This window comes from Nothoprocta perdicaria, unplaced genomic scaffold (assembly GCF_003342845.1).
Source record: "Nothoprocta perdicaria isolate Ctin4 unplaced genomic scaffold, notPer1 scaffold_30, whole genome shotgun sequence".
NCBI lineage: Eukaryota > Metazoa > Chordata > Aves > Tinamiformes > Tinamidae > Nothoprocta > Nothoprocta perdicaria.
The window spans coordinates 1,836,747-1,861,579 of record NW_020455533.1 but is presented as its reverse complement, the minus strand read 5'-3'; the positions used below and the strand labels follow the sequence as shown (position 1 = coordinate 1,861,579).

The following is a 24,833-nucleotide window of genomic DNA, read 5'->3' as shown; positions in this document are numbered from 1 at the left end:
TTGTAAGCCCATCAGCAGTGAAGTACATTATATCATGCAAAATGAACCTAATTATCTGCATGGTAAATACCTCTGTGGCCTGCATGTGCTTAATTGTCTCTTTTCCTGCCCATGCAAAGAGCTTTTTTATGCAAAAGAACTGTCTGACTGTGGAATAAGCAGATAGTTTGGGAGTCGATGGTAGCTGTACAGCTCTACATGCAAATCAGCAATCTTTTGACCTTTTTTTATTGTAAAAAAGAGTGAAATCAGAAGGGTCATTGGCAGCACATGTAAGCAGGGGATAGAAGTTCAGCTGGGCTCTCCAGAAGCAGACAACCAAGAGTATTGTCCTCTTCACATAAGGCCTTCGCGTAGGACGCAAGAATGAAGAGGAGGGAGAGAGACACTGGGAATCGAAGTAGCCTCTGGTGAGGAGAGACAGGGTGTCCGGTTCCAGCGCATTCCTGGGGCAGGTGAACAGGATCCAGCCGCGGGGGTGCCACCCCAGGGCTTCTGGTGGCTTAAGTGAACTTCAGTGTGTGTGAGCTGCCAAGGGCAGTATCTATTACTGCACGGAAGCCAGCTGTCATCCTGATGCAACCAACGTGACAATAACCAGCCACCAAAATGTTAAGTTTTGTGATATATGCATTTTTAAAATACACGCTGCACTAGCACAACTGCTTGATTTAGCAGCTGTACATAGTTGGCTGCTCTTTGTTCTTATACATGTAACTCCCACAGAAATCAGTACATCTCAGAAAAGCTTGCTTTATTTGTGCAGCAGCAATTCTCCTGAGTGAAGAGCACTAACAAGAAACCAACCAAGAGAGCTTTTTGGAGATGAGGTTTAATTTTTACGTGTTTTGGAAAGGGAGAGTAAAAATGTTTCGTGGCCGCTGGGAGGCAGACGCTCAGGTGGCCCCCGTCACGGCTGACGAGGACTCAATTCCCACCACCTGCGGGCTGCCCCCGCTGCTCTAAGCAGGAAAAGGTGAGTGTTGAGGAGTCAGCTTCTCTGGTAACTGCAGGGCTTAGCTTCATACTCTGAAGGCAAAAAATAAGGATTTTCTATGAAAAGGGGGGGGAAAGCATAGCAAAATTTTTGATGTTCTCCCTTGCTGCTCATACTCTCTCTGCCTTATCTCTGTTTGTCTTGAGCTTTGCTGTTATGTTACTGCAGCTCGGACTTCGTTGATAGAGAGTTGACTTAAAAATAGAGGCTCCTGGTGGGCTGTGGATGGGATTCTCTTTTGCAAGAACTTTGGAGGCTAAAGTCAGAATCCAAAGCGATCTTGAAATGGAGAAGCGGGCTCAAGCATCGAACAGGGGTAAGTGCAAAGACCTTCATGGTAACCCACAAATAATGGAGGATATCTGGCCTGGCAGCTGGTCAGCAAAGCCACCTCTAGTGGTTGTAGTACACCACAAATCAAATGTGTAGGATATGTGGCAGTGGTACAATGCTGTTGTGAAAAAGAAAAGGTAATTTCAGTTTGGGGTGTCCTCACCAGTGCTTCCTACTTGAATAGAGGGAAGTCACTGCTCTCTTTTTTTCTTGGTGAAAAAGGTTGGGTGATGCCGCCTAGGATGTGGGATGAAGAGAGAGGTGCTCAAATGAGAGAGAGATGAAATGAAGGCAGTAGAAATTAGAAGAGCTTCAGAAAATGCAACCTCTAATGGAAGCTTGAGGAAATTAGGCTTTTTTACTCTAGATATTAATTAAAAAATAAAAAAATAAAAAGCCTTCGGAGACCACAGAAACAAATACCTTATCTGGAAAGGATGCTATGAAGATGATGATTGTGGTAACTTATTTATTTTTTTTAATCCTCTGTGGGGAGGTTAAGAACTAATCAGCTTTAATTGTAGGAAGGAATATTTAATGCATGTCTGAAAAATATTTTTCCATTGTAGAAATAATGTGGAAGTAAAAGCATCAGCTTGATAGAAGGTCCCCAAGAGAGTCTTTTTTTAGTGGGAGTTTACAAAAGCAGTTGTCAGGTTGCCTAAGTGTTCTGGAACTTCCCCTGCCCCTTCCCTTATTGCGCTGGAACCTTATTGCACTGGGTGACTTGCTGAGATCTTCATGCCATTTTTGTGTTTCCTACCACTGATTTTAGTCTCGTACTTTTACTTTATTTACTGTATTTAGTAAATATTTACTGTGTCTAATTGCTATGATAAATACTTACATAGGGACAGATCTCTTCCTGCGGCTGCAAGAAGATACCAGCACAAATACTGTGGTGGACACTGCAGGAGAGGCAGCTTTGGTGCTGCTGCGCGGATGTGGATCTCATCAGAGCGGGGGGATTGCCCCTGGGGAGGATGGAGCTCACGAGTCCCGGCACGCTGCCTCCGCCAGCCTTCCCCTTGTCAGGCTGCTGCATCTGCGGGCTGCCGAGCCCTGCGGGAGGCTGCTCTGCTGCCTCATGAGGAGACAGCCCCGGGCACGTCTGTGCTGGCCACACAGGCTACTCTGCCAGCTTTGGCATGTTCCAGAAAGAGAAGCAGATTGGATGAACCACAAGTTCCTCTCAGATCAGTTCTAAACGTTTGTAGCTTTGTTTATTTGTTAAGGTCAAAGGGGACCGTGTCTGACCTTGACTTGTTTTGATTTATTAACAGTGTCAGTGCTGGAGATAAGAAGTCTGGTGATGGCACAGAAACGCAGTCATATTCTAGAGCTCATACGGTTATATGTGCTCTCTAAAACTATTATATACAGTGCATATTATTGATATGGTCACTGGCCATGGTGAAATATCGGCCCTTCTATATGTAACAGTAAATTCATTCCCTTTGCACAGTTCTCTCATCCTTCCTGAGTCTTTTGGGTCTTCAAAGCCAAATAAAAAACAAAAGAAATAGAATAGGGTTTGTTTGGCTTAAAGCATGCATGTGCCAGTGTGATCTAACTCCAGAGCTCTAAGAGTCTAAGTGTAAGAGAAGGGCTGCTCAATGAAGAGAGCAGTTTTTGTGTTGTGTCACTCAGTGCAGTGCTCTTGCCAAGTGTGGGCCTCTTCAGTAATTAAAAAAAAAAAAAAAAAAAAAAAGACATTCCTTCCATCCCTCACAAACCACTAGAGCAAGAGCGCACCAGGAGAATGTCCTCCTGCTGCTTTGGTGACCCTGGCAGCCAATATGGTGTCCTCTGCCATGGGCACCTGCGTCTGCAGGCTCGTGTCTGAGCCAAGGTCTGTCTGGGCAGAGTTCAAGGAGACTTTTCCGACTCGGAGAGCCCCGCACACCCGTAGCCCATTGGAGCTGCTGTTCTCCGGTGCCAGCTCCAGCGTTTCTGTGCCTACGGCACATATTCTAGTGTTGTTTTGGGAACAGGAAGAAAAGCTGTTTGTGTGAAGGATCCAAGAGGACTTTAAAGGCTGAAGTGGAAAGATGGAAGAGGAGATCAGTTACAATTGCTGCTAACACATAGGGAATTGAATGAAAAAGTCTTCCTAAGACAGGTTTGACCACCTCTCTGAAAACTTTGATGTCCCTTTATTGTTTGTGTGCGTATCACATTGAGTTCAGTAGAAATTTCATACATAGAGAAATGTATTGATGTGGCAAAAAAAGGCATATCCCCTAGCAGAGCAACTCGAATGACATTGGTCTTACAGCACTGGGATACAAATTACTTCAGTATTGGGGCTAGAAGTTTTCTGGCAGAGCTTAAAAACAATTGACTGCACTTTAGTTTTTGTTGTTGCAGATGTGGTGTTCCAGGTTGTGTTGTAAACTCAGCCATTTCAAGGATTTGTGAGAAATTATATGTAGAAATGCTTTAAATATGAAATTTGTGTTATTGAGTGAGTCCTTCTGAAAGCATATTCTGACTTTGCTGTTGCCTTATTTCAGAACCAAAGAGAACCTCATATTTTCCCTTATTTGCCTTTGCAAATTTATTTATTCCTAGTAGCATTACTTCCAGCTTTCTTTTGGGTAAAGAATGCTTCCAATATTTTTTGCATCCAACTGAATGCAATGTTTTTTGCATGCAACAAGAAATTGCATGTTACTCAGAAGAAAAAAAAAAAAATGACCTTGTTTGTGTAGTTCTTCCTGTTTCTGCCTTAGCTTGACTGTAGGGCACCACTTTTACATTGAACTTTGTTGCTCTTGCTTTCCACTGAATGTACTGAGGTTTTTGGATATTTTTGAAATAAACTGAAGCAACTGCCAGTGAGGAAACAGTCCTTCGTAATTCTGTTTCACGCGCCAGTCTGTGGCTCTTCACCCTGAGCTGTTAGGTGGAAGTAGGCTTTGGCACAGTGACTCGCACCAAGAACTGTTACCATCGAACAGGCGGCTCGGTTTCATGATATGACAGGCACCCTGTCTAGCATTCATTTTTTTTTCCCATAGCTCCTTCTAATTCTTGTTACATTTTTGTTGTTCTCAATGTGGAAATAAGGCACAAACTTGTAAATCGCATCTTATTTCTTGTTCTCTGGCACTCTTTGCTTGGGAAGCTCTTTAAAATCACTGCAGGCAGTATATCCAATGATTCTGCAACCCTCAGTTTCTCTCATTCAAATTGTTTTGTCCGTGTGTGTTCTGATTTTACTGGGCTAAAATTGTTTAGCAGTCATTAGTGGAAATCAGAGAGAGATGATGTAGTTATTTTAGAGCCAGTAAACAAGATTTAAGGTAATGATAAACCAGAACTTATATCTGCCTTCAGCGCTACTGAATTATTTTACCCTTCTAGCCAAAACTGCTCAACATGGAGCAGAAGAGCAGAGTATAATTTATATGTTGTCCTGAGGTAAAATCAGATGCTTCTGTCAATTCTTGCTTCCTGGATTTTACAAGGTCTGTAAATTAAGTGCTATAGTTGCTGCTGTTGCCTGCCTGCTTTTGACAAGGAAGTCAGAGCTGATGGACATTGATTTGCCACTGGGAACCAAAACCATTAATTGAAGCTGTGGTGACTAATCCATTACTTTGCTTCATGGAACCTGACTTAACAGTTATGCTACGATCAAAAATGGATTCATGCAAATGCTCCTGTTGTGATCAAAGTAATCAATTTGTTTCTAGTTTGTAGTTTGCGGCTTCAGCAATTATAGAAACCTGTGCATGTGTTGTTGAACTGCCAATACAAGCGGACTGCCAGTGCGTGTGTGTGTGTGTGTGTGGCGGGGGGACAACAATGTGACACTAAAGCAGAACATGAGCATAAAGTATTGTTAATGCTGCCAGCTGTAATGGTGGCGTGAAACAAGACTCGTCTATGTTGATCTTTGCAGTGAATGTGTAATGTTTCTTTTTTATTTATTTTTCCTCTCCCCTTGGATTTATTTAGGTAGTAATCACTCTGAAGTGAATGTATGAGGGGCTGCAGTGCAAATAGCAGAATGCTGTGGGGAGAGGCTTTGTCCTTGCAAACGTGGACTCTGGGTCTTTTTTTCCATCCAAGACTTTGTCTTGTCACGTAGAAAAAGAAGGCATTTATTCTGAGAAGGTTTTAAGGAGAGGCTTTTAATCTAATTCGTATAAAATATACTAAAACATTAATAATGGAAGCTTCATGAATATATGTACTTCTCTTAGCTGATAATTGAATGATGTGAACATCCTGATCCAAATTGCCTTATTCCTGCGTGATAGTGCTTGCATTAACGTAAGTCATAAGCAAGTACATGGTCAGGGTTACAGTGGCTTGATTGGGATCAGCAAATAGCCCTTTCTGTGTACCTCTGGTGTGTGAATAAGTGCACAAGTCTGGTGCAGTGTCGACTGACAAGACCATGAGATTTCTTAGGTTTTGTTGCTGTCTTTTCTTAGTTTTAATCTCCTGGGATATCTTGAAGGCTTGTTTTGCTTTAGGATGTTGGAAGCTGTAGATTTTTGGTGGCTTTCAGATCCTTTAAAGTGTGCATCACTTTGTAAATGCAAAGGTGAAATATCAAGAGGGCTTTATTTAGGAAGGTAGAATGACAAGTATGCTTTGATGTATTTTTATTTTTTTAAGAAAAGATTGTCTGGAGGAAAAAATGTACTTGGTATCTTCAGTGGAAATAACAGTCTATGAAATTTTACTGTATTTTGAAGCACATCATAAAGAAAGTTTGGGTTAGTGTTCTAATGGGCTTTATAGGAAAATCCATCTGCACTCTTCAATGGAGAATGCTGTGTTTATTATTTTTTTCCTCTTTTCTGCTTATTATTTCTAAGAGTGAGATGTTTGGAAACCCCTCAGTGTTTAGCTTCTGAGACTCTTTTTTATTTTTAAGATTATTATTTTTGATTTTCAGGACATTTTTCTGTCTTAACTACAGAGCAAATCCAGTCCACTGGGCTCTGAAGGATATTATGGTAGAAATATTTATTCTTGATCCTCTTTGCAAGTCAAAGAATTGCATGAAAATACCCCATGGATTTTTGAAAGCTCCAATTGAGCTGTTATCAGGATTTAAAGCATCATTAATTTAGGTGAAAAGGTTTTCCTTATGATGGGAGGGAGTTAGAGGTGAAAAGTCTAGCCCGTATTTTACAAGACATCTCTGCCGTAAATATGTAGCCTAAGCACTTCATAATTAGTTGAAATTTCTCACAGTTTCTCCTCCTTAATTCTCCTCCTCCAACTACCTTGATCCTGATGGGTTTTTTTTTTCAAACTAATTCTAGGTAATTGAGGTGAGAAGAGTGCCATAAAATATTTTAGCTGGGGTAAGCATCATATTTATGGTTCAGACTAGCAGGAATATGGGGCAGAATTGTGACTAAATTAAATCAACAGGAAAATGAGATAAGCCTTCAGATGTTTTTTTTTTTCTTTTTAATAAACTTAATAATTAATATAGATAAAGTGAATGTGCAGGTCCTTGGTTAAGAATAGTGTTAAGCACCATAATGACAACTGCAGGCGCCTAATTCCTCAGCATTCTCTTCAGAAGAAGTCTCTAATCCATTTGTACTGTTAATTAGCAAAGCAGCACTACTGTGGGGAAGTGAGGCCTCTTTTCTCATTTAATAATCTTGCTTCAAACTTTTCATAATTGGTTATTGTTAAAGTAATGCTAACTGAAGGAGAGGAAGAAGTGCCCTGTGTACAGGGAGTTTTCTGAGCCATGCTAGACCGTACCGAGAGTAACTCTCCTTTTCATGACTTTTGCACATGTAGCTCTGAACCCTGGAACTGCGCGAGGAGAGAATTGTGTGGTTTTATGCACTAGAGCTATAACCTTGTTAAGGGCAGTTGCAGGGGCTCTTGCCTTTCCTCTAGCCGCCCAAAGGAGAGGGTGGGGAAGACATCAGATCTCCTTCTTGGTTGTCTTGGGTTTGTTACAATATTTTTTTGGTTCAGTGTTAGCATCAGGAGTGTCAAATCTGGAGGGGGTGTGGGTTTTTTGTTGGTTTGGGTTTTTTACATTTACTGTGAGGTCTTGAATGTTGGTTGGAGCTGGAGGTTTTTCCAATTCATTTTCCACATAGGTACTAGGAAAAATAAACCAAAGAGGAAGAAAAAGATCTTCCAACTCAGCTTTTCCAATCTTTTTTAGTTCTTCATGGATCAGATAAGCATTAGTATCTCTGATACAAGTCAGTCATTAACATGTATGAATTCTAATGTTTGCATATTTTAGTAATACAGAAGTTTTTATTAATGGGAAGGACTCCTGTTTCTTCAGTAACTTGTTTTCTACTTGACTATATGCCCAGCTGAATCTCCCGTTAGTAACTGTTGCGTGAGTGGTGGAAAATGTGTTGAGCCTCTTGTGATGGGGCGTTGGGCTCGTGCGAGCCGAGCTCGGGCTCGGCGGCGCCGCCGGCCTGGCCTGAGGTAAATGCGTGCGCAGCCTGCTGCTTCGGACTGAAACTGTGCGAAGATTCAGGCTGAAACTAGTCAACAGTGTGACTATAGAAGGTGGGGTTCCCCCAGGCTCCTTTTCAAAAGTGAAGTTCCAACAGTAATCCTTTTTCTCTTCTTTTTTCTTTTTTATATTTCTTTAATATTAATTAAGGAATATTAATTATGTGGATTCTCAGTGAAATTATGGCAGTTTTCATAAAGCCTTTGTAATTCATGTATGAAATGAATTTCAAAGAGAAGTTCCGTAAATGGTGTCTGACTTGCTCTCTCCCTTATTTAATATTTATATTGTGTGTGTAATAAAAGCTATTTAGCACTTTCCAGGAACTTTAGTATCTGGCCAGCTTCCAGCCTGCTTTTCTTGGCCAGTGTTCTGGAATAGGTGATTATGTATCTGCGCTGTGCTAGTGATTAAACACATGTTCATTACAAGTGAAGCTTAACTGGGGTTTTCCTTATGGCCTGGGACAGCGAGTTCCTCATCAGCACTCTTTAATAACTTATCTGTTTCTTCTTCTCCTCCATTTCATTTCCTTTCAGGACATTTTCTGACTCTGCCGACCATGTTAATCTTCAGTAGTGCCTGAGGGCTTTTGCTCGCCTGCTCCTTCGGCATAGTCCTAAATTAGCTCCGTTCACGTTTGTTCAGCATATAGCACTGTATTTAATAGGACAATCTCTGTTCTTCTGTTGGGTAATTAGTATTCCAAGATAGTCTCTTCTGAGCCCCGTGAGCGCTTGCTGGCGCGATATTAGTTTTTACTTCCTTGCTGCTGTAACACAGAGCATTTTGTCCACAAGGCCAGCGGTTGCCGCTGCCCTTCCCGTGCTGACACGACGACGGGCGCAGAGAGGAGCGTTGGGCTCCTTTGCTTCAATTTGCTTCAGCACAGCCCGAACAAACCAAATCAGCTCGTTCCCATATCGATGCTGGGCCCCTTCCGCATTGTATCCAGGCTGGGCAGATGTAACTTTTTAAGGATTTTTGTTGTCTTGTGTGTATGTGTGGTGGGTTTTCTTTTTTTTTCTTTTTTTCTCTGAATATCTCGTTTGGGATATCATCATGGTTGCTTATTATTGCATTTAAAATAAAATATCCGTTCAGTAGCTGTTCTTCCTTTGCCTCAAACTTGTTCAGACTTTCCTGTCTTTGTGTTTATTAAGTTGCCAACCATGCTGATTTTTGTGCTCCTGGAAACCCAGCCTGGCCAAATAGGCAGACTTGCTCACTCATAGATATTTATTTATTGATTTGAGCTGATGTCCAACCTCTCCCTTTGTGGCCAGAAATTGGATTTAATGCTAAGAAATTTCACCCGTAGCTTGCTTTCCCCCGTTCTGTGATGACACTGGTAAATACATGGAAGCAGAATATATACAGACTCAGGATTTAATAACTTCCCAAAAGTTTGGGTATGCAATAAGCTGGCTGATGCTAATATAGGAAAGCCACTGTTGGAAGGTAGGACAGCTGCTTTTGAGAATACTTTTATTTGCTTATTGACTACAGTTTTACCATGCTGAGGCTACAGTTTTACTATGCTGATGATGTGCTGTGCACTGGTGGTGGTTCCCTTCAGTTCTCTTTCCCTGGATGCCCATGGACAGAGATGTACCAGTATAAAGGAAGATGTGGTAATTATTCCACTGTGTTCTCCAAAGTCACTTTTGTAAAGTCTCATTGGCTTTAGTAGGATTCCTTGAAAGAACTAGTATTTTTTTTTAAATGAAACTTTATGTGTTTGTATATTCTATGTTACTTTAAACTCTATTTTCCTATTCATAGTGTAAAGGAGAACATTTTTAGAAAACAGAATCTAATTAAGTATGTTGGGATGCCTGTAAAAATTCACCTGTCCTAGAATGTCCATTTATCATGATTATGTCTGAACAACCAAACTGAGAAAGGTGCTGCTTCTTCATTTAATACGAAATGATGATTTATTACCCTGTTTTTTAGTAATGGTTTAATCTAATGGACATTTCTGCATGACAAATCATTCATCCCCAGAGTAAAATTAGACGTGTTTTTCTTTCATGTAGAACATTGCATAGCAATTCATGGACTACAGAAACCTTGTATGATTAAATAATTGCCACAGCATTTGCTGCATATATTAATATAAAGAACATATGTACATATTAATACCTTAATATGATTCAGGCTACTTTTATAAAATTATGCAAATATTTTAATTTGACCTCATTAGCATGCAAACTGCTTTTTCCTTCCCACTCTCAAATTCCCTGTCACAGATCTGAAAGATTCTTGTGTTAATGAATATATTTTTCCATCCATTGTAGGTATGTATGGAAATACTGTAAATGTTAACAAGGTACACCCACCCCAGACATAGAAGAGCATAAAACTAAAGTAAGCTAGGGAATCTATTCTGTTACTGATTATGTGACCTTAATGCTATCATATTAGTCTATCGTTAATTAGTTGTTTCTATACTTAGTGGTAGTGTCCCCAGCTGAGGAGGCCCCTAGGGTAAGGTCACTGCTTGTCCCGTGCTTCCAGGCAGCTCTTTATAATAGTCCTGGTTAATGTCTTGGTGCAGTGAGCCCCCGGGTTAGGGTCTTGCTGTTTGGTGTCCTCCTAAGACAAAAGAAACTCTGTGGGCTTCATAAAAGCAAATCAGTCTCCAGATGCTCGTGTTTCTGGGTGGGAACCCAATCCAGTGTTGCTGTCATGACCGTTTATTTGAACTCAGTACTGGTTGCAGGAGGTCATGGCATGAAGGTTGTAAGCCAACATCCTAACAAGAACTAGGCAGGACTTTGCTACGCCAGTAAATGAGCAGAGCTTAAACTCTGTGCACATAAGAACAAACTGTGACTTGCTACTGCTTTGGGACATGAAAAATCCCCCTATCTGTTAGGTATAAGAGACCTCATTGTCGTCTTCCTAGAGGGCTAAGCACCAGCACCCTCCTTGTTTCAGTTACAGTTGCAGCATTTCCAGTCATTTATCTCTGCACAAACATTTATTTGTGCTCAGGATTTATGTAAATTGTTTGACAACAGGAGAACAGTTTTTTGTGGTCATGATTCCAGGGTGGAATTTCATTCACATCCCAGGAAGGGAGCTCTGTCAGCATCCGGTGCTTTGACTTTAAGGTCGGTGTGTAAAAACACTGGAAGAAAATATATTTAAAACAAATATCTTAATTGGTTATACTACTCCATCTTACCATAGCTAATTAAAAAAAAATCTGATTACTGAACTGTTTTAATGTTATTTCACAGAAAATACCAGGATGAACACCATCTAAGTACAGTGAATGTTACTAAAAATGTGTAGAAAATTTCTTTATGTGTAGTTCAGTTCTGCAATTGCTTTGTTAGGTTTTTAGTTAACTAATGTACTGTGGCTGGTGAAATTCAAAGGTGTCCGAATGAAAAGAGCTAGCGATTACATTCTGTAAGGTACCGGAGGGGCACAGTGACAGATGTCACCACCTGGGCCTTTCCCCTGGCCTGTTACCGTGGCTTTCAGAATGTCTTATTCTTTTGAATGCAATGCGCTGAGAAGTAGGTTGGCCAAGTTGACCTACAGCTGTTTTTAAAATATATTTATAGAGTTTTTGTGGTGTATAAAGCAACCTGGTGTTTTTAGAGCATTTTCTTCCCACCTTCCCCCTCCGCCCCCCCAGTAAAGCTATGTTTCTTTGGCATCAGTAAAGCAATACGAAGAATATTGGCTTCAGCCAAACTGGGAGAAACAACTTCAGTTTCATTGTGTGCGTCACATACGTACTTTCTCAGTAAGAAACCAGGTAAATCTCACACTGGTGACTTCATTGCTGTGTAATACTTGGCTCGACACTCTTATCAGATCATGGTAGCTAGAGTTGGGTGCTTTTTCCCTTTCATTTGGCTGATGTCTCTTCACCTCTGGCTGCTCCTTGTTGAATTCAGTGTCTTTGAATCCAGGTTTCCACCAGTGTCCCAGGCAGGAGCCGTGGGCACCACCAGACAACAAGTCGCCCAACAGCCCAACGCGCTCTTGTAGCTGCGACTGTGCGGAGGCCGCGGGGTGCCTGACACACGAGCGCAAGTGCAGCGGGGCTGCACTGTGTTACTGCAGCACCAGCATCCTCGTTCCAAGAGTGAAGCTCTATCCATGCAACGAGGCATCCAAATTGATTCTGTATTCTCAATATTTTTGCCATGTCTTAATATTCAGTATTATTTCAGTGCAAGTGTTCACTGAATCAATACAATTATTTTGTGCTGTCCCATTAATCTAAGCCCAAGAGCTTAGAACCAGTGAAGTCCCATTACTACTTTTCTGCTCTTTGAGGCGAATAGATTCATTGGGATCGCGCACTTAGGTCTTTGGAGCCAACAATGTAATTATTTCGAATGGAAGTTGAGGCTCTGATATTGCTGTTTCGTTGTTAGTGTTTGGAAGGTCCCAGTTTTGGCAAGAATAATAATAAAACTTGGAAAGATAACAAAATAGCAGTTCTAGTGAGAAGCTAGAAAGAAAGGTGAAAAGTAGATGAAATAATTACCTGTCTGGGAGCAGATCTGGCCAGAGCGTGCCTCAAGATAAATAATACACTGCTGAAAACGGTTCTGTGTTTGCAGGGGAAGGTAAATAAGTGCCAAGAAGTGGCTGTTACAGTATTGCTCCCTGTTTGGGCATGCTCCTTACATTCCATGTTTGTTGCTAAGAGTGTTCGAGGTGATAACTGTTCCCTGGAAGGTCGTTCTGCCTCTTCTGTGTGATACCAGGTCTCTTCCTCTGCTCTGGGGGTTCCCATGAGGGCACCGTCTTTTGAGATGCTGGGGAATGTGCGGTCTGACACGGTGCCCAGGTCAATGATTTGCAGCTGTGGAGAACACCTTTTGCTTATATTTAGTTTAATGGAAACAGAGTAAAATACCATGGTGGTTAATGTTTATAAAATGCAGACTGATGAAATTTAGCTTTGCTTTTGCCTTCAGTTGCATCGGTTACAGAAGGGTCTCTTCTTGGCACACACTTGCCTCTAGAGGCAGTGTCATTTGGAATTCCTCAGTTTTTTCAACAAACTTTTTGATCAAAATTACTTCTTCACAAAGCTATATTTTTTTCTTATGTGGGACTTAATATGATGTTTTATCTTAATTAAACCAGGCATTGTTTCACTTCCTTGGAGAGACAAGCATCTCTGTTAGATCAGGTGCCAGCTCCTGTGTTGGCCCCATTTAACAGTTTGTGCTTCAGCGAAAAAATGCTCATCCCTTCTGTGCCTCTTGGTGACACACTGGCCATGCTTCGGCAGCAATTATTCCCTCCACTGAACCTTTGTGTTTTATACCACCTCGCATTCAGATTCAGGGACAAGGAAATGTGGTGCTTCCCCAGCTTCCTCCCTTATAGGAGAATAAAACTCACTACCCAACACAAACTGGGAGAGAGGCTCTGCATCACCGGAGAGCCGCAGCTTCAGTGTGCGTCCCGACCCTTCGAGGGGCCTGAAGGATGGAGAGCAGCCAGTGCCTGCAAAGGCTCTTTCTCGTGCACTGCAAAGGCAGACACAGAGGTTTCCCTGTTGGTCACACTGCGGGCTTCTAGGGAAGGAAGAATGATGTGAAGATCAGAAGGACTGAAGTTTAAGTGTAAAAGCTAAGGACTTCTTGGGGAGATGCTATTAAGATAGATAAATATCAATTGTCTGAATTTTACCAGGTTATTTGGTCTCAACTTTGCAGACGATGCAGTGACAGAAATCTACCTGACTTGGGTTACCATCGTGAGAGAGTTTTTCAGCGCTTCTGGACGCCCTGCAATCTAACTTTCTGGTAAATGTCATATAGCATTTGGTCACTGAGACCAGGACTGCACTGCGCTAGGATGAGCTGTTGTATTGTAAAGCGATTACATTTTTATTTCCAGATTAAAAAAAAAACTGCCCCTTACTTATTCTTAATTTTTATTCTGTAGGTGAATGGTACTTGAGAAATATCTTGTTGTCCTCAGTAGAGATTTTACCTGTGGCATCTTATTGAATTTGGAGGCAAGATGCAAAAGGCACAGTATTAATAAAAGAAAGGATCTATACTTAGTGACAGATCACTGAGCAAACATGATGCTCAGAAGAGATTTGTAAGCTTCTTTGCTGTCCCTATAGATTGCATGTGTGTTGTAAGTGTAGTTGCTTTTTGGTCTTTGGATGAATGACTGAAGGATTCACTCTGCTTTGGATCTGAGTCTCCAGGGACGCTTTTGTTATCCTGTATTTAAGGAGATGTACTTGGGGTGTCAGTAGTGATGGCAATATTTTGTGGATTTTCACTGTGAGAAGCTATGCTCATGTGTGTCTACATTTTCTGTTTCCAAAATGTTTGTGGAGATGAACATTCTTTGGAATTGCATGTGGGCGAATTTTATAATTTACTATAAAAGTTGTAGACATGCTGGATTCAGTTAAGAACTCGGGAGAAAGAAAGCTGTGTCTTTATCACAGAAACTGGAGCAGGTGCAGGAAAGCTCAAGGTTCCTATCAGTTGCATCTGCAGGAATATAATTTTATCTGTATATTTATATAAATATATAAAGTCTGTATGTGGGTGTATGCACACCAGGGTGTGTATGTGTATATGAATCTCAAAGGATTTGCCCATTAAATTATCACCTCTTAACAGCTTCCCTGACATTTATAGAAATCTTTAGGCCAGTAAAGGTCTCTTGCTTGTCTGTAAAATGCTTTATTGGGTAAATAGCACTGAGAAGCCGCAGCCTCTCCGTGCTTTTCACTGGTGCTGGAGTTCCTGGTGCTCCGCTGAACTCAAAGATATTTTGCCTCACCAGCTCCCTTCAAAGAGGAGAAGGTTATGTATTTTCCATGCTTACTTGCACTTTCACATTTTAATTGGGACATCATGACATTCTTTAATATAACAGGTGCTACTTGGAGCAGAAAGTAAAACCTCACTAGTAGTATTCTAAGCAGAACCAGCGCCTTTGCATGCAAACGATAGGTCACCAGAGTGTTGTCCAAAGCAGAGGAATCCTCCAGAATTCTGGAGGAGTTTTATTTATTTATTTATTTTTAAGAACTTGTGTTACTAACTTAACAAAATGCTCCCTTTCTTAAGCAGGGGATTATTTCTCTATTTGCAGGAGTTTAACCCTCTTCCTTCCTCCTTCAGTGCCCCTTTAGGTTTGGTGCCTTCCACCTTTGAAGGGGACACTTGTGATGCCTGGTAGAGCCTTGATGGGCAGTCTTGCTGGTCAGTCAGTAGAGCGATGCCTTACAGGCATGTCTCAAACTCCTGAAGTTTGACATGTGTTCCCATGGAGCTGACTGAAGAAAATAAACTCAATAAGTTGGTGTGTTCCTGTGTATGCCCTTGTGTGAATGAAATAACCTTTATGAAACCAGTGATGTGTCACAGTGGGGGGAAAAAAAATGGGATAGTGGGGGAAAAAATAACCTGGGCCGTATTTCAAAATAGACGCAAGGATCTTGATGTGTGTCAGAAACCGCACTTAACCTGTGTGTGGCATTTCATCAGAGCTCTTGAATTTGCTGTTCATGGTGTGGCATAGAGCTCCCCAGCTTGTAGGGGAATTTGTCTAAGAGGATTTGTGAGTTGCTATTCACACCTTGGATGCTTGTCCATCAGCAGGCTGTGGGTATCTTTGTGGTTATAATTCTGCAGTTAATTAGTGGGGTTTTTTTGTAGGTTCGGGTTCTCTTGTGATATTTTCATTGCTTTTATCACTTACAAGTAATAAAATGTTGTAACAAAACTTTGGAATTAGCAACATTTTGATAGTTGGATGACATTAATGCTTGAAATAGCAATAGTAATTTGCATCTTCTCTGTTTGCTGAACATTCAGATTGAATCTTTGCCTCATAGTCATTTAATATGCTGAATTTAGATGTTCACAGCTTGATTCTCCTCTGCTGCCTAAGGTTGCCAGTATTAGAGTTTTGCTCAACTGCTTTCTGTGGGTTTCCAGTTTAATGATGCTGTTTCGTGACCTCTGATCTGATGCAGTTTTATAGATTCCATCTACTGCTGCTCTGCGTAAAGCAGTATTTATTGATTTGTGTTGATGCTGCATGCTTCACTGTCATAGATTTCTCTCTTTCTGGGAAGCTGTATAATTGGGTCTGTTCTCATTCAAGCTAGCAGAAAGGAGGTAGAGGAAAAGATTACTGAAAGGGGCTAAGGGAAAAGAGGAGTAGAAAGACAGATTCCCCTTCCTTCTTCTGTAGGTCTCTCTCCAGAAATATGTTACGTTCAAATGGTATCCCAGGCTTGGGATAAGTTTTTTACAAACTATTTTCTATAGATCTCTTCTAAAATAAACACAGACAAGGGCTGGCTACGAACACCCATAGTCCAAACGTATGCACCCTCTACCATTCTTGTTTCTTCCAACCACAGGTTGAAAGCCTGAATTGTAAATCAATACTTGGACTTATTTTAGCAAGAAAACACTGTGGCCTTGTGATGCTCACTAATAGTGTAACTCCACGTGTTCTTTCAGAGTCTGACAGCTGAGATTTTGAGACACATGCTGTGACGCATCAGTCTGGAACTTGTGCTGTTTTTTAAAAGTTGAGTCTGAACAAGTGCAGACAGCTTATCGAAGCAGTGTTTATCACACTTGTGTCATTTAGAAAGAGCAGGTCCTTTCTCTCTATCCTATTCTTTTAATATTTGATCTGGCAACATTATTAAAGGAATACTTTAAATTCGATCACTCTTCTATTTGACTTTTCACCTGATTCATGAATATGACATGCCTGGGGAAATTATATGTAGTAATTTGAAAGCTTTATTTCACTGTCTGGAAATGTTATTTTGTAAGGAGCATAATTACTGAAATATAAAGCTAAAAGCATTTAAATGAATCTATGCCATCTTTTCTGGTTAATTACATAGCTTTTTTTCCTCTAATTTATTTTTTCTCAAGTCTAGCTGATGCTTTTCTTATTTTTAATCAAAAGAGAAAAAAAGAAAACATGCAGCTGGTTATCACAAAGAATTTCTAACCATTTCAGGGATTTATCTACTGCAGAAAGTTATAAATCCAAGAGCTGATTATGCAAAATTTGGAAAGCACTGCATTATCTTCTTCCCTTCTGAATTATTGACCAGACATTGATTGACTCTGTCAGGAGAGCTGAGGAGGATGCGGGCGGCTGCGCTGCACAGCCCAGTGCCTCACAGCGTGGAGCAGGAATCTGATCTCTGCTGGTAGAGTTCTGCTTTGTTGAGGTCCACTTCAGAAGCAAGTACTTCGTGTGATTGAAGCCTCTCTGCTTGAGAGAGAGTTCAGGACAAATGACAGTATTTCTGGTCCTTCAGACTGTAAAAGACCCTGTTGGTCAGAATGCCCCAAACGTGGTTTGGAAGTGCTGAATTTGGTATTGGCCTTAGGCTTGTGAATGTTCATACCTACCTACTACTTGAAGAGGGAAAGGATATTAAAGGTGGCTTGCAGAGACTGTTCTCCTCCTCCTCTTCATCCTCATTGCCAACAGCTTGACTTTGCCAATAATGATTCACAAATGCATTCAAATACTGAACAGAATTGTTCTGAGTATCAGCATTGGTCCATTTCACTGATTTTTTTTTTTTCTTGGGGGAAAAAAAATAACAAAACATTACAACTTTTCCTGGTGGTATTTTCTGGAAAAATATCGAATTGCAACATGTATATCATCCTCTAGCCACTTTATTCAGTAGAACTTGGTAAGTTCAGAGCTGCATGTGGCAAATATCAGTTAATGGCCAAATGAGGGCAAAGTCAATACAAAGTACAAAACAATGTCTTATGTACCTCAAAATAACTTACTGTCTGTAAGCAGTGAATAACTGTTCCCATCTTCCATAGGCGGAGGAAAATGCAAGCATTGGTGGTCTGAAATAGCAAGTTTAAAGTCTCCTCGTTCATTAGCAAACCTAAGAACATAGAGCTATAGGCAACCTCAAGAGATGCTTCCCCTCAGCTGCTCAGCCTCAATCCTGCTGCCCCTGGAGGTGCTTTGAGGTTGTGTTTCTGCTTGTGTGAAGTGTTCTCAAGCAATTTTTTGACATGTCAGGCCTGAGCAAGTTTTCCATTAATTCCAGACAGTCATCGTTTTCAGCCTGCTGTTACTCTTCCTTCACAGCATGTCTATTTAGACTTGCTTTTAAAATGAAAGATGGTTAAGATTGTTTTCCTATACATGTTTTATAATTGATCTGAGCGGTGAGGTGAGCTGACACTTCCTTATGCCTCACAGTAGTTGCAAAAACCATTTATCTCCAGTTTCTGTTTCTATTCTTCTAGCCCTGTAATAGAAAAACTGTCTTGTTCATGTTGACCTGTTGGGTATTTTTGCAGGAGAAGGAAACAAGGAAGCAACTGTTAAGTAATTAACATCAGTAATTGGCAACCTTGTGCCATACGATCTGCAGCATTATGATGGTACAAGGTTGCCAATTACTGATAGAGCAGCTATGCTATGTGGAATAGTATTTGTTCTTTCTATGGTCACTTTTTAAATACGAGCCTTAGTTTTTATTTTTGCATTCTGTATGTGCTAAAGTAAACAGTAATAACAGCAATATTGGCTGTACTTCAGCTTGATGGATGTTATTTTTACCTGTATTTTTTATTTTGCTACCAAAATATGTGATTATATTGATATTAATGGTTAAAGGCCATTGTAAGAGTTCTGTCATCTTAAAACTGACTTCTACTAATATGTCCAGCTACTGGAACTGCTTGGATTGAATGAGGACTGATAATTATTCTTCTAGTCTACTTTTCCACTCTTCTAGTCCTCACATATTTTGATAAATGATCTCTGCCAGCAAGGGAGATGCTTTAAGGTGGTGTGGAAAACAAAAGAACAAATAAACAATGTAGAAAGTATGCAGGCAAGTACAATGTCTTTGGTGCTACAAACTGAGAAATGCACCTGCTCTGTACCTGGTAATATTTTAGACTGCATAGTTCGGGGTTTGGAGGAGGGGGAGGTTCAGGCTTCCTCCTTTTAACGTGACAGTTCTTTTGCAAAACTGGGCAAATGTGTTTTCCGTTTCTGCTTGCTGAGCTCTGTGCTCTGTGCAGAACCTCTGGTGCCTGGGTTCCCTGCCTACCCCCCGCTCGATCCCTCATAAATACTGTGTTGTGCTGCAAATGTGTCACTCTGAGATCCTTCCCACTGTTTCAAGTTCTCCTTTATTTTCTGTACTTACTGGGCCTTTTTGAGCTCATTAGAACCCCCTTGTCACATATTAAACATTAAGGTTTATTTTTTGAGAAAAAAGTTCTTCAAGAGAAGCCAGCTGAACACAAGTGTGAGACAGGCTTCGTGTGCTCGATCCGGAGCCGAGCAGAACTGCCACCTGGGCCCTGATGGGTGAACGCCCAGCTCATCCTGATGGGTGATCCTGGCCAAGGCTCCTCCGCTCCTGTGACCTTGCGTTGCACTCTGGGTGGCTGGTGGGTATCCCGTGAGGGAAGCGTGGCTCTGTACAACCTGGCACCACATTTCCCCATCCGAGGAATGGTTCAAATGCAGTGAGCTAGAAAATGAGCAGACACCAGTCTTGGCCAAAAAATGGTAAGATTCATGTAAAAAGGAGATATATCAAGTTGTAAAGCACATGTGCTTCCTGTCCTAATTCTTTTAAATCAGTAGTTGAACAGGTCTCCTAAAATCGTCAAGATACTAATTTGTGTAGTATTCATCAAAGTCAGATAATGAATTTCTTGGGCAATCTGATTATTCTGGTTAATATGTTTCTGGTTAATATGTTTATTTGCTGTTCGTTTACAGATGGGTTACAACTATATTGGTGTAACTAGATGCTGCTGAATGGCACTGAAGAGTGTTTCTGTGGAGTAAGGCTTTCCTGGGAAGAACATAGCGATGTCGTTTACTTAGAGAAGTTTGTCTGTTGATGCTCTTAATGGTGCTTAAAGTGGGTAGTTAGAGATGCCACTGTTCGTGTATAAATGTTTTACAGTTAATCAGAACTATGCTTGCAGAAAGCTAAGCTGATAGGAACCTTACAGCTATAAGGCTGGTTTGTTCTACTAATTGCCACAATGCGTCTCCAGTTGCTTGTTGATCTGATATGGCTCATAGATGGATTTAATGACTCCCACTTGGGTTGCCCTCATCTTCCTAGACACATGGAAAAATGAGATGTGAGGGACGTGGTTTGATTAGGTCCCAATTTACTGGAAAGCAGTAACTCATAAGGTACAGGTCGTGATTCCTTGAGGAGCTGTGATCTTGTAGAAGCTCTCTGTTGCGTTCCCAGCATTTTTGCTGGTCACCCATTGCATCCCCACCACATGAGGATGAAGTGTTGATGTTTCTTATCATTACTGCAAGAATGTGAACTTATTCCCCAATTTTCCAGTTCTTTCTCAGCCTGGACCACAGTCTCCCTTTCAAGGAGTAATTGGCACTGTGTGACTGCTGCAAGAGAAGCTGCTGCCAATAAGCTTGCCTTGCCCACGCTTCCTAGGTTACTAATAACTAATAGCTTTTATAAAGAGCGTCTGTTCCCTGAGTAGAGGGGATACCCCTGTCACTCCTAAATTGCCTGCTGCAAGACGGTTGTGATTGCAACATACTCAGTGAAAGGGTAGCACAGAAATATGAATAACAACAACAAAAAAACCTTAAATGCCACAGTGTTACAGTTGCATTTTGCAGTTGTAATATGTGCTTCCATGTTGCAGAACTCAGCCACACAGTTATATTAAACGATGTGAGTTTTCTCCTTTGGAAGGATTTGTAGGAGGAAATTCTGTAGTTATTAAAATCGGCTCAGAGGATTTATTCTAAGATTTATTTAGTAATTAAATGTGGCAACTTGGCTTCTAACTTCAAATCTCATCTGTATTGGGGTTTGATAACTTTCAATAAGTTGTTGACAATTTGTAGGTAATGATGTGATTTTTGCCATCTATACACATATCTCACAATAGCACTCTACTTCTTTCAGGGTGTTATTTATAGTATGGTCTCTGAATGGTAGATACGCTGGTATAATTCTATGCACACACCAAGAATGTATAAATACAGCAGGAGTCTCCTCTGCATTTCCCCTGTCCCAACAGATATGCCTTTCATTCTTTATGTCACTGTTTATACAACCCAATTATTTATGCTGCAAAAAAACTTACTCTCAGGTTCTGTTTAGTCCTAGTCAAATCCTTCTTGCCCAGTTCCAATGGGAAGGCTGAACAGGTGCCTAAAAATCAGTTTGGTGTATCTTAAAGTGAGAGGCCAGCAGGTCCTAGCTGTTCTCCTGCTAGTCTACAGGCTGATGGTAGTGGAGAAAAAGTAGACTTAACGGCTGGAGTGGATGGCAGGAATGTCATTGTTTTGGGGGGAGAAATTTTCAGCAGTGCTGAATTCTGAGTGGAAAAATCGAGAACTTCTATGAAAGTATAGCACCCTATTGCGATATTGAGTTTAACTTTAAATGCACAAAATCTTTTTGGAAGAAGACACATTCAGGTCCAAGCACCAGAATGTTTTCTTTTAAGGCTTCTATGTTCTCGTTTAAGGTCTCGAAGAAAATTTCGGGAAAATTTCCACTTTCAGGGAAAGTTTCACTTTTGGTGTGTGGCATTTTGCTTGGTGAGAGATCTTACCCCTTGGCATGTGAGGGTCATGTGGCCGCCTCAGGGCAGGGGTTCTCAGGGCTGCGGCCTGGGGCTGCCCTGAGCAGCAGTGACAACCAGCTGACCACACGGGTAAGCAGTTGCCACCTTGATTTCTGTGCATATTTCCTGCTTTTAAGAGAGATGAAGCATGAACACAGATAAGCTGAGTTACTGTTTTCTGTAAAATTTGATATCCGTGCAGAGAGATGCTGTAGATGTCTTGAGAAATAGCTTAGGAGAAATAAGTATGAAACAGCTTTAAGGCAATAACTGATAACTTTGTTTAATTAGTTTTATTCATTTAAAAATCAGCATTTACAATGACTTGAAATTGCTGCAGTGATGTGGGACCTTGAGAAATGAGTCTGTCTAGATAAATGTTCATCTATTGGAATGGTGTATTATCCAAAGACTTTTTGCCAGCAAGGAGATGGAGCACGTCATTTGCAGTGAGCTAGGCTTCATGTGTATGCTGTGTATATTTGCTCTAACAGTATATTATAGCGTTAACCTAAACTTTGATCTTCCTTTGCAAGTCTGTTTTTAAAACTTGACCTGCTCTATTTGATCTTTCTTGCACTGCAAGAAGGTATTAATTAGGTGCTTGGTGTTTGGTGAGTGCTAGCAGCAGACACATTCAACTTAATGACACAGCATCATCTTTTGTTTAACTAGCAACTCAAAATTTGTATATAAATTAATATAGAGGAGCCAAATTATGCCACTAGTAGTTTTTGTGTTTGCTTAGCCTCAGAAAGAGGGAAGGAGAACAACATCCAGAAGAAGAGCCCCCGGGACAGAAGCCTGGGCTGCGGTGATTGCTGCGGAGCGCGGCTGTGGCCTCGGGCACAGAGGCTGCTGCTCCGTGCCGATGGCTGCTCTGCCCTGGGGAGCAGCTGCAGTGCTTTGGTTTATTCTAGCTCAAGATTCACTCACACAGGTTCTTCAGCCATCACCCAGGGTGACCTAAACTGGTTTGTGAGATTGCAGCGAAGCGGAGGACGGCACAGGAAACCAAACAGCAGGTGTAATTCCTTAATGCAGAGAGAGGGAACAAGTATTCAAGCCCATTTTGGAGTTTCTGCTTAGACTGCTCTATTTCTAAATGATTCTGTCCCTCCTACTTACCTCCTTCCACTGCAGGTAATAAAAGCTTAACAGCTTTTTGCTACAACAGATTACCAAACGTGGAGGGTAATCTGCCTCTTTGGAAATTTTTAAGACCAAGTTAGGCAAGCATCTGTCAGGAATGGTTTAGATAGAGTTTATTATTGTTTGAGGACAGAATGCATGGCGTAAAAAAATCTTTTTGCTTCCAAGTTATTTCAGGCTAGTAGGAAGTAACAATGGATTATATGTGAGTTTACAGAGGAAAAGAAAACCAAGGTCTCTGTATTGATAGTTTCTGTGCATTGATAATTATGATAATATTAATATGTATTGAGTAGTTGTGTTATTTACTGCTTTTGTCATGTGAATGTGATTTGCCTGTTCAGTAATTCTCTAAAGCAATGAAGCAAGTTGATGGTAAATGGATGAGGTTCTGCTAGAGCATTTATCATCAGGAGAGAGGAAGATGCTTTCAGGGAATACCTAGCACCAGCTCAGTGGAGGGCTGCAGGTAGCTGCTGCTGTGCTGCTGGTCTTGGCCATGTGTGAGCGGTGCCTCAAGCCAGCGCTCTTCTTGTTCATCATTATTCATGTGAGCATAAATAAGTTACAATTACTAGCTATCCTTCCATAGTTATCGTCAAAAATGGAAAGAAAATGTTCCATAAAGCAGAACTCTCAGCTGGTTCCTAAACTAACCAAAAGTCATGGTCCAGATTTTGCTTTTGCTTACCTCAGAGTGAGCAAATCCTGTTCACCTGTATTGGTGGAAAAGCTTGAGCTTGGGAGGGGAATATATGTCTTTGAATATTTTAAAAAAGGATCCCAGAAACAATGATTAATCTTTCTGCTTTTTAGATGTGCTGAGTTCGTTCATTTATGGGGAATGATTTAGTCTTCAGAGGAATGAAAAAAATATGTGCAGCAGCTTGTGTGTGTTCTGTGCAGAGAGGGACCGCACGCCCCAGGCAGGGTTCTGGGAAGGAGCCATGCTGCGAAAGGCAGGTTATAAAAGTGAAGCTGTGGAAGATGCAGAGGGCAGCTGGTAGAGCCACCCTGAGGGATCCACGCTTGGATGCAGTGTGGGCCGTTTTGCTGACGTGTTTGTAGGGCGATGTTCAGCGTGGCCGTCGCAGCACCCTGCCAGGCCGGCTCTGCCTGCCTGTGGCCCCGCACTTCTCACGCCTGCTGTATCTGACCCTCTGCTCATGATTACGTTACAGCCTCTTCTTGGCCTCACATAATGCTCTTCGTTGTTATTTTTGTATCATTTAAGGTCAATTTGAAGGCTTGCTTTTCTCTGTCTTTATTGCAAGGCATATTTTTTTTTACCACGTAACTTTGTTATGATCAATTTTTCTACCTGTTGAATTTAATTTTCATGTGCAGCCAGATTTTTCACAGTTATTTTGTTTTCTTCCTACCCTCAGAAATAAAAGGAGTGCTATTCTGCATGCCCATCATGTAACTCTACTTCAAGGCTAATTATATATTAAAATCATGCATTTATCTGATCTGTGTATGCAAATACGAGTGCCTTCTGTTTGTCTTCAGTTTACCCACACAATAGGCCATTGCTTTAAAAAAAAAAAGTCCTTTTTTTTTTCCTGAGGTTGAAAATTTTAAATCTGTCACCTAATACAGGCCATGATTTTGTAGCTTCATTCAGGCTGGTTGCCAAACTGCTGGAGAAACTGCCATTTTGTTTGAGGTTTTGCTTTGTTTTAACACAATGTGTGGAAATGCCATTTTCTGCTCTGAGCTCTAGCTTGTGCAGATTCAAATGCAAAGTTATTAGCCACTCAAAATCTGCTGGTTATATTGGTAGTGCCAACAGACCTTAAACTGGAGTGGCATTGCTGAGGAATAATAACATTACAGCATTCAGGGCCGTCAGCCTTAACAGCACTAGCCCCTATCTGGAAGGGACACGGCAATGATGAATGAAAGTCATGGCTGGCAAGGACAGGTCTCCTCTGTCCGTGAGACTGGGAGCCCCTAAAATTACTGTGGGCAGATTAATGGGAGCACTCAGCAAGCTGCAGCACGGGGCCCTGCTCTGAGGGCATCTAGCAGTTTGTCAAAGCTAAAGGCAATTACAGAAATATAATATTGAAATACAGAATAGCTGAGATCCCTCTCTGTGCTGCAGCAGGACTCGGGCGTGTGGCATTTGGATGGCAAAGCTCCGGGCAGCCCTGGCAAGCGGCTCCTCCAGGGATGGCACAGACAGATGTTTTCTCCAGCCCAACTCTTGTGCGTGCTAAGCAGCAGG

The 24,833-nt window shown here is 41.3% G+C and overlaps 1 long non-coding RNA gene across 1 annotated transcript in view; it reads left to right on the top strand.

Moving 5' to 3' along the window:
- Positions 1–1,010: 1,010 nt before the first annotated feature.
- The window catches only part of LOC112949867, a 111,172-nt gene continuing 87,349 nt past the window's right edge, over positions 1,011–24,833 (top strand). Inside the window, exon 1 of the long non-coding RNA XR_003249896.1 lies at positions 1,011–1,313. This is a non-coding gene — a long non-coding RNA (uncharacterized LOC112949867). The remainder of the gene's footprint in view (positions 1,314–24,833) is intronic.